At 40.3% G+C, this 10,151-nt stretch overlaps 1 pseudogene; it reads right to left on the reverse strand.

Moving 5' to 3' along the window:
* Positions 1 to 907: 907 nt before the first annotated feature.
* LOC126071127 (olfactory receptor 18-like) lies at positions 908 to 3,408 on the reverse strand (annotated as a pseudogene).
* Positions 3,409 to 10,151: the final 6,743 nt, after the last annotated feature.

The following is a 10,151-nucleotide window of genomic DNA, read 5'->3' on the forward strand; positions in this document are numbered from 1 at the left end:
TTAAGTGTTAAAAACAAAAGATATCACTTTGAGGACTAAGGTACACCTGACCCAAGCCATGATATTTTCGATCGCTTCATATGCATGTGAAAGCTGAACACTGAATAAGGGAAACTGAAGAAGAATTGATGTCTTTGGATTATGGTGTTGATGAAGAATACTGAACAGATCATGAGCTGGCAGAAGAACCAGCAAGTCTGTGTTGGAAGAAATGCAGCCAGAGTGCTCCTTGGAAGCGAGGATGGTAAAACTTTGTCTCACGTACTTTGGACACGTTATCAGGAGGCACAAGTTCCTGGAGAAGGACATCGTTCTTGGTAGAGTAGAAGGTCAAGGAAAAGGTGGAAGACTCTCAATAGATGGATTGATACAGTGGCTGCAACAATGAGCTCAAGCATAACAACAATTCCGAGGATGATGCAATACTGAGAATTGTTTAATTCTGTTGTAAACAGGGTTACTATGAGTTGGAACAGACTCGACAGCACCTAACAACAACAAGAAGCATTATCATGCTCAAATTATATAAATAAATAAGATAGACATAAAAGTTTTATGGACATAGGCATGAACTGTGGAAAGGGTGCAGAACTGTATTTTTTTAAAGAGACTGTGAATTTTACCAGGATGCCTGTGTCATAGATGATAAATACAGAAGGCTCTATGGATGTCATATGACTCAGTAGGGCAGACACTAGGATGTATGACAGATTTCAGAACATTGTCCAATTCCCAAAAATGTGCCAAACAAGCAATATGATATTATGACATGAAACATCTAGAGGAAAGAAATCCATGGGGGCTACACAAATTATGAGACCAAAGGAGCAAGTATTGCAGCACCGCATGTGTGGTTCTGCTGCCAAATCTAACACACTCACCACAAAAAAAGCCACAGGTTTTCAAATTAAGACATTCTGCTGAGGAGTCTCTGCAGGGCTCTCTTGATGTCTGTGTTTCTCAGGCTGTAGATGAAGGGGTTCAGCATGGGGGTGACAACAGTGAACATCACTGAGGCCACTGCACCCATCCTGAGAGAAGGTGAGACAGCTGAGCTCAGGTATACTCCAGCGGCCGTTCCATAAAACAAGCAAACAACCGACAGGTGAGAGCCACAAGTGAAAAAAGCTTTAGACTTTCCACCTGATGATGGGACTCTCAGAATGGAGGAAACAATTCGAGTATAAGAGAAAAGAATCCCTAATACTGGAACACCACCAAAGGTGGCACCAACTAAATACATTAATATGGTATTGGTAGAGGTGTCAGAACAGGCAAGATTGAAAAGTTGAGGAGGGTCACAGCAGAAACTAGGGATTTCCACATCTGTGCAGAAGGTAAGTTGAGACACCATCATGCAGTGTAGCTGGGAGTCAAAAAAACTGATGAAAATTCACACCAGGACCAGCAAGCCACATAGATGGGGGTTCATGATGACTGGGTAGTGCAGGGGATGACAGATGGCCATAAACCGGTCATAGGCCATCACCATCAGAAGTAAACTGTCCAGACATGCAAAAAGATATAAAAAAGACAACTGAATCAAGCAGCCTACAAAAGAGATGTCTCTTTGGTGTGTGTAAGTATTCATAAGCACCTTTGGAACAGTGGTGGAGGTAAAACCAATGTCAGCTAGGGACAGGATGGAGAGGAAGAAGTACATGGGGGTATGGAGATGGTGGTCGGAGATCACAGCCAAGATAATAAGCAGGTTCCCAGCCATTGTGACCAGGTACATGGACAGGAACATTCCAAAGAGGAGAGGCTGCTATCCCAGATCTTCTGAGAGATCCAGCAGGAGGAATTTAGAGACATGCATAAGATTCTTTTGTTCCGTGTTGCAGAGACAGCTTTTGGAAAAGAAAGCATTGGTGAACGGGCATCCAGTTCTGTGTTTCTATTTTTAATTCAGGTAATTCATAAGTAAAGGATTGACACTTAAGGACCATACACTACATTCAGCAACATTTCTCAGTTGTGGCAAACCCATTCTTCCTAGAACTCTTTCTCATTGGTTTCTGTGATATTCGTCCTTTTCTGTCCACACTCACTTTAGAGACACTCAGCTGAAGAATGTTAGAGGAGCAAGACCATCTAGAGACACCAAATCCATACAGGCAGTAAAATATCCTCCCCTCTTAATGAAGGAAATGTATGGAATAAGAAATGTGTTTTTCCCTTTAAGGATAAAATCAGTCTAATTAAAGAACATTAAATACTCTAAAATGTATTATATTTTATCAAAATTCAATGCAGTGAATTCCTTTGGCCTTTAAGCTTTCAAAACATACAGTATTTAACTTTTTTTATTGACATGGAAAATGTATTAAACTTTTCCCTTACCAAAAAAAAAAAATCCTTTGATTGGACTATTTATAAACACCCTATAAAAGCTATGCAATAAATAGTCTGCCTCTGTTTGCTTGGTTGTTCCACTGCTGACAGCTAGTAAACCTCACCCTCTCTGCCTTCTGCCCACATCTGCGTAAGATGATAAGACAGCCCAGGCGCTCTCTCTTTAGACTCTCTCAATAGTTTCAAGCTGGGCAAGCCCCTGCTGATGTGCTAGAACCCTCAGACAAGGTCTACCTCTTAGTCACAAAAACAGCCCTGGAAACAGGCACTTTCCTTGCTCTTTCAAGCCACTTTTGGACATCTTGGGAGCCTGCCAAGGTCTTCCTAGACAGTGTTCTTTTTGAGAAATAAGGCTTTTCATCCACTCTTGGGGTGTGTGTGTGTGTGTGTGTGTGTGTGACCTCATCAGCCTAAAAATTTGAGCCAAGTTCTGGGTTGGTGAGAGTCCATCCTGACTCTCTAGAGTGCTGAGTCTCATTCATCTCTCTAGTCCTACTGGGCATCCCTGGAAGGGAGGAAAGCAGAGTCAGAAAAGCACCCAGTATGTGGACAACATATTGACTACACTTTGCTCCTGTGAACTAAAAAAGAATGACCAGTATTTAACAAAGATTTCTTGTTTTGGTTGCCTACCCTCTGTCAAGTGTGGTATAGGCTGCATTGTTGTTGTTAGATGCCACTGAGTTGGTCCCAACTGGTCATGACCTTATACACAACAGAACAAAGCGCTGCCCAGTCCTGCACCATCCTCACAATTATTAGTATGTTTGAGCTCAGTGTTGCAGCCACTGTGTCAATCCATCCCATTGCAGGGGGTTTGTAGGCTCTAGGGAAGCAGAAATGAATGAGACTCTGTTTCCCTGCAAGCACTCCACCTGGGGTGACCTGCATAGAGAAATAGCAGGTTGTGTTAACAGGTTAGAATATTGGCTAGGTGCCCTGTGAATGGAGTCTCACTGCCCAGATTCAAACCTGGGTTCACTCCATTCTACACCAAAACTTGATTAAAATATGTGAAATTGCTGTGCTCTATTTCTCACCTACCGTACCCATACCCGTACCCGTTGCCATTGCCGTCGAGTCGATTCCGACTCATAGCCCCCTAAAGGACAGAGTAGAACCGCCCCATAGAGTTTTCAAGGAGCACCTGGTGGATTCGATCTGGTGACCTTTTGGTTAACAGCCGTAGTGCTTAACCACTAGACCACCAGGGTTTCCGTTAAAATAAAATAATAATAATCTGTGCGCTTATATTTTGAGGGTAAATTGTGCAGATGAAATATAAAAAGCTACAAAACACATAACTCAGATTCTGGCACCAGGAAACCCACAATATAGTTTGGTGATATTATAGTTACTGTCATCGTCATTATTATCATTGTCATCATCCTCAAATTCATGATAATTTAAATGTACCTGCCAAACCAAACCTGTTGTCATCAAGTCGATTCCAACTCATAGTGACCCTATAGGACGGAGTAGAACTGCCTCATGGGGTTTCCAGGGAGAGGCTGGTGTGTTCGAACTGCTAAACTTTTGGTTAGCAGCCAAGCTCTTAACCATGACAGTTTAGAGGGATTCATTCCCTGCTCTGGTGAGAGAAATGCCTATGAAAGCTAGAAATAGTGGTAAAGGGGAGCAGAACTCTGAAGTTGAGTCCTCAGATCCCCAGCAGTACAAAGGACATAAAATTCACAAGCCTCTTGGCTGAAACTGTCCATTTTGGTTTCCCTTCTTGCTACCCCAACAATGTTCTGACAATGGGGAAACAATGCTCTTGACTGTCCCTCTGGTGTTCCTGTCTCCCTCAGCACTCACTGGGTAGCATGTTGTCTTTGATGGGTCCTGGTTGGAGTGTGGATCCACTGCCCCTCTCCTGCCTGGTGAGAGATGAGGGCTGAGGCTCCTTCCTTAGGGCTGACAGGAAGACAGACTCAGGCATGGGCTTTCTGAGGTGAATGATGTCAGTGGGAAAAAGAGACACACATATGTAGGCTTCTGGGCTGGGACAGACACTCTGAAGAGCTGGAGACACAGGCTAATAATTTGCAGTTGTATAGCTTTGAGAGTGCAACTCACAGAGCTCAAAATTAGACTAACTGATCTGTTATCCCAATCTCTGAGGCTTGTTAAATTAATGGATGAGGGAGGGGAAAAATGAATGTCCTGGAATGGTCTGGGCATTCCAAATCTCAAGAAGAAAAACACACATATTTTTACCTCTGACTCGTAAAATGCAGGGATTGTATTATGAAATTCAGACAGTTTTTTTTCTAGTTGAAAGAATCAATGAGTCACTTTTATATCAGCAAATGCAATGGACTGATCAGGTGATTTAGGGGGAATTATAATTTCTATACCAAGAATCTGATACTATGTCCATATCTCTTAAGATTAGTATCTCTAAGGAGAATATTCTACCTTCCTTCCCATAGCCTTTTCTTGGGGTTTGGGATTTTATGCACTGAAGACTTATTTATTTATTTTAATTTTTTCATGAATTTGAATGACAGTACTAGTTCTAATTATTCTCATTAGTTGATAAATGTTATATTAGAAAAAAGTGTTTTATATACTTGTTTGGCTAACTTCATACTTTGTCTGAAATCTGCAGGATTCTATGAGGTTGCAATCAAGGTGTTCCCCAGGGGACTTTGGTCATCTCAAGGCTTGACTAGGAGAGGATCACTTCCAAGTTAATTCACATGGGTATAGCAGGATTCAATTCCTTTAGACGCTATTGACCAGAGGACTTCCTAAGTTCCTTGCCACGTGGGCCTCTTCATTGAGCAGTTATCAACATGGCAATTGGCTTTCATCCAAGTATGTCAGCAAAAATCAACAGAATTCTAGGAAGGTAAAAACCAGAGTCCTTTTGCACTGTAATCTTGGAAGTCACATCCCATTACTTTTGCCATATTCTATTTTTTTTAAGTGTGTCACTAGGTCTGGACCACACTGTGGGGAGGAGATTATTCTACGGATTAAACACTAGGAGGCATGGGTTATTGTGAGAATTTTAGGTACTGCCCACCACATAGGACTTGCCTTCTATTAAGATGTGGGGTTCTAAGCCTAACACAGTCACACCTCATCTTCTTAGCCCATCACAACGCATGTTCTCAACAAAATTCACCTAGGGAAGAACTGGAAGATGGTCACATCTACCTCTATACCGGATACTTCTGCAGACTATACCATGCTGCTCCCGGCCATGCAGTAGAAGATGGCTCCCTGGCTTCCACTGCACAAGCAGAACCCTTCCACAGGCATCATGCTAAATTGCACCCATTTTGTGTCCCAACTCAGCAAATATTCCCAGTGGCTTCTGATTTCTACTCAACTGGAAAGGTCTCCTACCACCTATTTGTCAGTTTGTCCTACTGTGGTGGCTTGCATGTTGCTATGATGCTGGGAGCTATCCCACCAGTATTTGAAATACCAGCAGGGTCACCCATGGTACACAGGTATCAGCAGAGTTTCCTCATTAAGACAGACTAGCAGACCTGGTCCTGTAATGGTTAAGATCTTGGAGGCTGATAACCAAAAAGTTGGCAGTTCAAATCTATCAGCTTTTCCTAGGAAATCCTATGGGGAAGTTATACTCTAGTTGGAATTGATTCAACAGAAAAGAATTGGGCGTTTTTTTAGGAAGATTGATACAATAAACAAAACAATAGATACAAACATACCAATGATGATGAAGATGGTGCAGGACCAGGCAACGTTAGGATCTGTTATACATAAGTCCACTATGATTGGAGCTGACTAGGTGGCAACTAACAACAAGAACAATAACAAAAAGGGCTCATTTCACTCCAGAATAAAATTTGCTTTAGATTCTTTGTGTTTAGAACTCTTGAAGTCTTTAATAAAATGTGCTTTTGTCTTATCTAGGGTTTTTTTTTGTTTGTTTGTTTGTTTTTTCCTAGTAATTAAAGTGGGGTTTATGAGAATAATGGCCTGTTGCACCTTTATGTCCTACCCTTGTGACCTTCCTGGTTCAGGGATCCCTTTGCTGAGGAAATGGAGATCTGTATGTCAACTTATATGAGGAAAACCTGAATACATATAATCAATTGGATATGTAGAAAAGGATGCTATTTACTTGTGTGTAGATACCTAGTACAGAGGTTTTTTTTTTTTTTTTTTTTTTTTTGGGTACCAAATGATAAGTATGTAGCAGTGTATTGGAGAAGGAGAGGCTGGGTGTTGAAACCTTTTAGAATGGTTGGACAGTAGCACAATTTTAATACTAAACGGAAGTCATTTCATAGTGGGTAATGTGTAGAGGGTATTAGAGAAAATGGGAGAAAACCTCCATGAGATGGACTGACATGGTAACTGTAACATTGGCCTCTAAACATACCAAACACACCAAAAATTGCAAGGATGGCACAGAACCAGGCAAAGTTTTGTTCTGTTACATAAAAGCTTGTTATGATTTGGAGCCGACTTGATGGGAACTAACAACAACAGAGTGTATTATATTCTAGAATCACTTCCAAAGATGAGTGTAGAGGACAGATGTATGAAAACCAAAGAGAGTTGTGTTCTTGTGGTAAAAAGTGAGATTTGCTTTTCCCAATTTCCTCTCACATGGTGACTATCCTTGAAAGAAACAGAAAGACTATCATCTTCCTGCAACCTGTTTAGGTGTACAATTGAGGAAAGTTTACCCTCAATTTTTTAATCCTGTTTTACTTATAGAATGTATCAAAACCTACCCTTTTATTCAAAGATTCTTACTCTTGCACATACAATTAAAAGGAATAATAGATTCCATCAAATATTCATAATAAATAAAAACAAACTACGTATTTATTCCTTCAAGAGTTCTTAAAGATCTCCATGAAAGGTACAATGCTCCAGAAAGGAAGGAAAATACTGGATGTATTGATTCAAAGTGTCTTTAAATTTTCTTATAAGATAGTGAGTATTTTATTCAATGTAATACGAAGTGGAGAAGGGACTAATCTCTGGCCTTACTGTGCAATAAGACGTGCCTGACCCAAGCCATTGTATTTTCAATTGCATCATATGCATGTGAAAGCTGGACAATGAATAAGAAAGACCGAAGAGGAATTGATGCCTTTGAATTGTGGTGTTGGTGAAGAATGTTGAATATACCATGGACTGCCAACAGAATGAACAAATCTGTCTTGGACGAAGTACATCTAGAATGCTCCTTAAGAGCAAGGATGGCGAGACTGCGTCTTACATACTTTGGACATGTTGTCAGGAGGGATCAGTCCCTGGAGAAGTGTATCATGCTTGGTAAAGTACAGAGTCAGTGGAAAAGAAGGAGACCCTCAACAAAATGGACTGACACGGTGACTGTAACAATGGGCTTAGGCATAACAATCATTTTAAGGGTGTCACAGGACCTGTTTCGTTCTGTGGTACATAGGGTGGCTATCAGTCAGAACTGACTCAATGGCACCTAACAACAACAACAGATAAATGATATCCGGTTTCTGCCCTTGGGTAAACATAAATTATAATGGCCTGTCAGGTATCCAGGGCAAACCACATTTAGAGTTCAAATAATTTATTTGAATGACATCAGCCATTGAGTAGATGACAATGGAATGATATCTGTATTTACTAACCAGGTATGTACATTATCTGTTTAATTCTTACAAGTTTGTAAGCTAAGTATCCTTTAAAACTAAGAGCTGGACACCATGAGACCGTAACGATAAGTCCCAGTCCACAAAGCAAACGAGTTAGAGGAGCTAATGTTGAAATAAAATATTTTCCCTACAAAACACATCAGTTTAAAAATTCTATAGGCCTATCCATATGGTGACTATGTTAGGGTTCAATTATAGGTCTATTATCTTTACTAAACACTGTTATAATCAGTATTTTTGAGTATGTCTTCTTAATCCCTCTCTCAGATGAGTGTTTTTGTTATCACAACTACAGACTGGAAGAAGTTAAGCAGAAAACAGTTTGTAGTATCAAGGTCTTTTTGAATTCTTGGAATGCATACTTAAAATGAACTTCTTGAAAGTGATATTAAGGGCTACTATAAGATGGGAAATTACCATTTGATCCAACCTTGACAAAATTATATTTAGTCATTACAGTGGCCTTGGGAGATTAGCGCTATTAATCTCAATTTGATGATGAGGTCTCTGAGACTCAATGAGGTGTGCTGAGTTATCAAAGGTGTCCACCTTCTAAGCCAAGATCTGGATGGAGGTAAGTCATCAAATCCCACACCCTTTCTATTATCTGTGATTCCACTTCCATATCAGAGATAAGCACACCACCTTCTGATAGCCATTAGGAACCTCTGACATATTTCTTTCCAGTCTTTTCCCCATTCATAACATTAATCAACTAGTATCACTCATTTTAGGCTTTGAAGTTTAAAAAGGAAAAAGAAAATGGTATTTTTGAGGAAAGTTTATTACGAGACATCAAAAGGAAACATTACTTTGGATATATCAATTTTTTTTGGCCATCCCTAGGGTTGCTATGAGTTGCAATTGACTCAATGGCAATGGGTTTAATGGGGATCCCTAGGTTTCCAGAACTGGATGTGCAACCCGGTTCTGAGGTAAATGGGACCCACAAAGTCTCATTGCAGTTAACCATAAGCGGGGGCTCAGAATACTACTTTCATGATTTTTAATAAGAGCTACATCTTCCCACAAGCTGGTATGGCCTCATACTCTGTCAAGTACAGTCCACTCTCCTTTATTGAACTTTCTCATCAGGAAAATTTGTAAGGGATTTAACTCGGAGATAAAAAACAGGGTAAATTAAGCTATTTATTGGGCAGATTTTCAGAGAGCTCCAAATTACTTCCTTGGAAATCATGTCAATATCTCTAAAGAGAAATGCATATCCATGTAGTAGAACAAAGATGGAACCCAAAGGCAGTGAAACACGGTAACACAGAAAAGCCACTGCCATGGAGTTGATTCTGACTCACAGTGACCCTATAGGACAGAGTAAAGCTGCCCCATAGAGTTTCCAAGGAGCGCCTCGTGGATTTGAACTGCCAACCTTTTGGTTAGGAGCCACTTAACCACTACTCCACCCATGTTTCCACGTGGCAACACAGTAAAGTCTTAATCAAGTTATGCCAAGTGAAAGTCAAGAGCTGGCCTTTAGCAGGGACATGACCCTTTGCCATCCTAGAGTATTGAAAAATAATAGAACACTTAATTTTTTCATAATGACTTGATAAGGTAACGATCATAGAGCACCAATAGAGCCACAGCAACTGGATTTATGATACCACTACCTTAATCTTTGTGCAAACACAAAAAAGACATACCATTTACAGCCACCTTTTTTTTTTTTTTTTTTGAGCATGCTTGGTGATGTTCCAATTTTAAACACTTCACAAATAGTTTTATTCCCAAAATAGTTTATCAGCCAGGATTCAATAAAGAAAAGTGAAAACACCATGAAAAGCATTTCATATAGGAAAATGGTAAAATAGTTACAAAAGGACTGAATGGGGAAAAATGACAATGTGGCAATACACAGATAGTAACTGTAGAGAAAAGCTACCACACCAAGGTCTAAACAAATAGGTATATAAGGAAAATACCAGGCTTATTGGGATGTGGTGACCTTTACTGATCATTACTAGAAGACCCAGCAATAAAGCTGGATGGGAAATCAGAATAGTGGTTTAAAAGATTCTCTCTTCTCCCAGCTGAGCATCATGAAGTCAAATATAGAAGAGTGAATCTGGGTAAGGGAGACAGTAGCTTATCAACAAGCACGCATGACCAACTTTACGGCGTGCAGGGCAGAGGCAGTAGTGC

The sequence above is a fragment of the Elephas maximus genome, chromosome 3 (assembly GCF_024166365.1).
Source record: "Elephas maximus indicus isolate mEleMax1 chromosome 3, mEleMax1 primary haplotype, whole genome shotgun sequence".
Classification (NCBI taxonomy): domain Eukaryota; kingdom Metazoa; phylum Chordata; class Mammalia; order Proboscidea; family Elephantidae; genus Elephas; species Elephas maximus.